The following is a 5523-nucleotide window of genomic DNA, read 5'->3' on the forward strand; positions in this document are numbered from 1 at the left end:
AAGGGCTACGAGCCAACAGGACAGGCTAAGAGCCATCTATTACCACCTCTTTTGGCATGGCTCAGAGCCATCTTTTTGTAGTCCATCAGTGATTGATTTCAAGATCGAACAAATCTGTTCAGTTGAGTACCTATGGAACGAAATCCATAATCTGCCAAGGGGTAATGGATAATTTCAACTTCCAAAGTTGAATTCAGATACTGTTTACTGCTAGTTGAGCAGTTTTCACACAAAAGTCTAACCAAGGGGTTTGACAATGTTGATTTTAACCAAGGGGTCTGGATTGCAAAGGCAACACCTAAGATTACATGTGCAATACTACTTGCATTTCACTAATTTTCAATTAGTGTTCCCAAGCCTTTGTAGGCGGGAAATTTGGTCAGATGCATTCTCATTACGGATTAGTGAACACTAAGTTCAACCTTCAGGTACGCATCTGGTATGGTTTTGTTTCTTTTTGCTTTTTCCACGTGGGATGCACAAACTATGTTATCCTCCATTTGTGCTCTTACAAGAAATGACAAGGTCATGTAAGAGCCAAGAAATTTGGGCTATCGTGTCCAATATAAGTTTCTGCATTATGCAGTTATAGACCCACTTGTAGGGTTTATTTGGCACATGTTGTCACATGGGATGCAACATGGTCTAGGAACTCAAGGAGTTTGGTTTAGTGAGTGTAGAGAAATGATAATGAGGGTCTCTCTCAAGCATGTTGCATGCGTGTTTTACAGTTACCTCCACACCCAAGTACATCTTGTACTTGAAGGACGTTTTTTCAGACATCCTTACCTCAGACATGTGGAGAATATGAGTCTCTGGGACAGACACTAGCACCGCTACTTCAATTATGTGTCGCGACGATTTTCCTAGGTGCTGGTCATATCTATTTTCTAGACTATTTTCAGCATGATGTATCAGGAGCAATTTTAGTGGCCAGAAATTGTCGGATACTTAGAATGACTTATTAAGGTAGAATTGCTACTAAACAACATTACAGATGGTTGTTGTACATATAGCAAAGCTATGAGTTCTTATTGAAAAAGTTTCATTGTTTGCACCTAGAAGTGACTTTTGTTTCACCTTCTATTATGGCTCAAACGTTTCAGCAAGGCTTGCAAATTATTGCAATAGAAAGTATTTTGTTTCTTTTTGCAACTATTTACACTCCTCTACAATGTGTCGTAGGAGCATCACATTCGCCAAAAGTATTGGCACGGACGATTATGGATATACAGGTTCGGATCTGTTTTTTGCTAAATGCATGCACACTAGGTGTTATGGGCCCTACTGTTTAGCAAAAGCTAATTTGGAACGGCATGCGTACTCTATTTGCAATATCTCTATGAGATTACTTTTGGGTCTACTAATCACCAATAGAGGTCATGGCTCGGTTTGGGTGCTTGTGGATATTTCAAGTTAACCACGATGGTTATTCAAGACATTGTTGATTCCTCAACAATGTTGTAGGATATTGTGATCCCCGTTTATCAGTCATCTGGGAACATCATCTGTAAACCGTGAGGGAAACACACCTCAGTACTGTCAGTTATCCAAGGGGATATGCAGATTACAAAGTGTAATCTTGTGCTAAAGGATATGCAAAGTGCGTACATTAGCACCAAGCAATCCAATTAATTAGCATTTCTTGCTCTACTTGGAGTTTGCTTACCATCAAATAAAGCATGTTTCTGACTAGGTTTAGTCTTTTCATGTAGAAGTCAGGTTCTCAACTTTGAACACTAGTTATGGTGGGGTTGTTTATTGATGAAATTTGAGAACAAGTCACGGACTTACATTTGGCTGATAAGTTATGTCAGCAAGTTACTTTCATGGAAAGTGAAAAGCGGTACTGTTTCAGGTACATCTTTGTTGTGATAACTCGTTTAGCATGCTCATGTGCGTTCTAAATGGAGTCTACACACTATGATTGGATTGGAATCGGCAACACAAGATGGTTGCAAATGGACAACAATGTGCAAAATCAAGATGTTATTCTTGATTATATGGGACCTCCTACTGCACCATGTTTCGGTCAAACAAACAGCTGGATCCATGAGGGATACCACTGTGGAAAACATGAGTGTTCTTATAATGATCCTACCACATTTGTTTTTGCGGACGAGGAAACGTTTCTCCAAGGGGGGAGTAATGTCATGTCAAGGGTAGGACTATAGGAGGGCACGGCCCTGGCCAAGGGCAGACGGATACACATGCGGTACATGGCCTATATATAGCTAAGAGCCAGAGGGCCAAGGGCCTATATATGGGTATGGTTGGGTGGTTATTGGAATGTCTATCTGCCTATGGTCTTTCACCGCCGCAGAGGTCAGAGGGGAGATGTAAAGTAGCTAGATGTAGGACTTGCCATTTGACTCCTGTATGTCGGCGAGCTTGGCTGCATAATTTTTAATTTTCCAACCCTGCCATTGCCACATCTTGCAATGGTTGCAAGTTTCTTGCTGGTCCACTTGATGATGTCCTTGCTGCTCAGCTTAGCATAATCCAAGTAACCCACATACTGATCATGTGTGTAGAATGTGGAGCGATCATATGGATTGAGCTTTGTCTCAATTGCAAACCGCAGTGGCAAGTCCATATTGGATATGAAAAGCCTCCCATATGACACCAAGTCGGTCATGACACTCTGAATTGCCTCCATTCCACTCTCCCTTGTAAAACCCCCACTCATCATCACTAGCCCCTCGTATGCCTCACTAAACAGGAACATGCAATTCTCTTCAGTTGCCATCACTCCCTGCTCCCCTTTGTTGTTGCAGCGGGGCTCGATCATATGCAGGTAGGCTAGAATCTTCTTGTTTACTTTTGAGATGAGATGCACGAAGAGGGTATTTGGGTCACTTTTCGTTGCACCTAAATGATCAATGACAGGAGAAATTTGGATGGCGGTGTGCTCCCCACCCATCTCGCCCGATACACCATCCACAACTTCCAATATAAACCAGCATCGGCTTTCCATAGACCCACCGTATTCATTGGTCCGGTCATTGATGCTGTCTTTGAAGAACTGGTCTACTAAGTGGCCATGTCCTCCATGAATCTCAACTCCATCAAAACCTGCATCCTCAAATAAGCAAAGTCCATTGACATAATTAGCCATCAACAAATATACATCCAAAATGACAGGTAGAATTGAAGTTTGAATGCGTGCAATATTCCTTACCTGCTTGACGAGCATTTCTAGCAGCCTGCTGGAACTCTAAGATAATGAGAGAGATTTCTTCAATTTGCAAGGCACGTGCCTGCGAATATGGTGACATAACTCCATCTGGCAATTGAATGGTGCTCTCATCTGGCAGTCTTTGAGATGTTGAAGACACGGGGCCACATCCATCAAGCTCGTAATCTACAACCATATCCACATCAAATTATCTTACATTGAGCTAAATTAGTAGAGCCAAATTATTATGGTTTTTCTACATGGTTGCACGCAAGTGACGTCTCCCCATAAGCATAAATGAATCCCCCGAGATGTGTACTTTTCATGACTATATTTCCATATGAGTTTATGCTGAAAAATGGAAGAGTATACCGGGGTGGGTCACGCTTAAAAGCCTTCCTCTCTGGCTATGGGAACATGTGGACTCTATTACTAATTTCATGGGCTGGGTACTATCTATTACAAAGTTGTAGCGTGTTAGTTTTGGCTTGGATGTAAAGGTGTGCATTTTGCTCGCATTTTGTGGGTAATAGCAAGCCCATCCCCAAATAGCTTGATCTTCATATGGGAGACTTTGGTGCTTTTTGGTAAGAGTTGGCCTTTGCTTCTTTTCTTAATGCCTGCTATAAATGTTGAAGAATTGGGCATTATGCTAGGAGCTTTCCTGAGGCAGAAGCTACTTGCAGTTCGGTGGTCAAGACTACTTGGAGGTGGGTATACAGGGACACTGATCTAAATATGGGTTCTGACAAGCCTACGGAAGTGACTTGTGACAAAGAGATGATCCAAGGTGAGGAGAAACTAAAGTCTAGGTGTCTGGATGATGAGATGCAAGAGAAACCAAAATCGCCTATCAATCCCGACGAGGGGTCTCAAACGACAAATGAATACATACAGGACAACAATAATACATGTGACATGCAGAACCTTAAGCTAGACCTTGTTAGCCATATTGTAAGTGTTTCGGGTGCTACGACCCAAACGATCATTCAATTAAAAAGGAAAATGAAAAAAAAGTAATACTTGTTGCTTCTCTCTTTGGGATTATGCTCAGTTGGGCAAGCTTGGCGGTCAAGGGGTATGCTGTGGTAGAGCTTTCTCCTTGGTGGCAACCCCAAGTCCGCTTAAGTTTACACTGTGTTGTAGGTGTACGATGATAGGGTGGCTCCCTTTGTTAGCTGATGTATTTGACATGTGATGTATATGGTTAGATGATGCCATGGCTTGGGGGAGCTTTTTTGGTTTCTTAATTAATATCTCTACTCATTATTGTGAGTTTGGAAAAACAAAATTTGAAAGAGTATACCTTTTGTAGATACTTTGGTTAACATATTGCAATCTTGAAAAATGTTTCTAGAAATCACTTAGCATTTTATTGAAAATTGAGAGAAAAAAACGTGAAGTGTCCTTTTGTACCAAACTAGTGTTAAAAACAAGGAGTTCTTATTATTATCATTGTTAAAAAGAATGTTAACACATGTCTTGTAATGTTCACATGGTCGTGTATGCCTCATATTCACATGGGCATGGATGATTTGATTCAAAAGGCACCTGGTGGCTTGGTGAATAAAGCATCGTAGTAAGGGAAACATGTGTGGTCATCTTCGTTCTTGCTCTTGCTTGTCACCATCAACCAAAACATGAGCTTACAATGCTTTGTAGAACACTAAGCACCTCACACTCCATTTTGAATTGATTAGTTGCTTATCTAATAGGCTAAAAAACATGCTTTGGTGGTACAAAAAAAGAAATTTTTTAATTGAGTAGCTGCTCAACTAATATGCTAAAAATATGCTTTGGTGTTACAAAAAAAGACATTTTTGGAATCTACCTATTTGGTGCTTCAACACAATTTCAATGGGTTATTTGAATGAAATTTTAAAAGAAATAAAGCTATTGATGAGTTAATTTTGAAATGAAAAGGTCACTCCCACTCGTGTGAAAGAAGATGTGGGTGGGGTGGCTATCATGACTGGGAATGGAGAGATTTTGAATTGTAGTAGATCCATGTAGTTGTGAACGGGCTGCAGGTTTGTACATGTGAGAAGAAGGATTACCATTTCCTTGCTCCAAAGGTCCATTTGTTGTGCTACTGCTCCCTCTTCTTCTTGTGCCATTTGTTGTGCAAGGGTTGTTGATATGAGGACTCCAGCGAGAAAGGTTGCTACCAAGACTAGCTCTGAAATGAAGAGCAAGACGAAGGACACACCTTCAAAACCCCCCAGCATGGAAAAAAAATATCATCGCACCATCATTGGTAATCCGGAGGAGGAAAGAAGATCGCCAAAGATGAGAGCACGCAAGATCCCCAAGGTGGTTGATCATTTAGAAAGGTCTTTTGTTGA

General features: G+C 41.0%; 1 pseudogene; it reads right to left on the bottom strand.

Annotated features, from left to right (window-relative positions):
• Positions 1–2326: 2326 nt before the first annotated feature.
• LOC147423246 (12-oxophytodienoate reductase 2 pseudogene) lies at positions 2327–3356 on the bottom strand (annotated as a pseudogene).
• Positions 3357–5523: the final 2167 nt, after the last annotated feature.

The sequence above is a fragment of the Adiantum capillus-veneris genome, chromosome 26 (genome assembly GCF_014529385.1).
Source record: "Adiantum capillus-veneris isolate H3 chromosome 26, ASM1452938v2, whole genome shotgun sequence".
Classification (NCBI taxonomy): Eukaryota; Viridiplantae; Streptophyta; class Polypodiopsida; order Polypodiales; family Pteridaceae; genus Adiantum; species Adiantum capillus-veneris.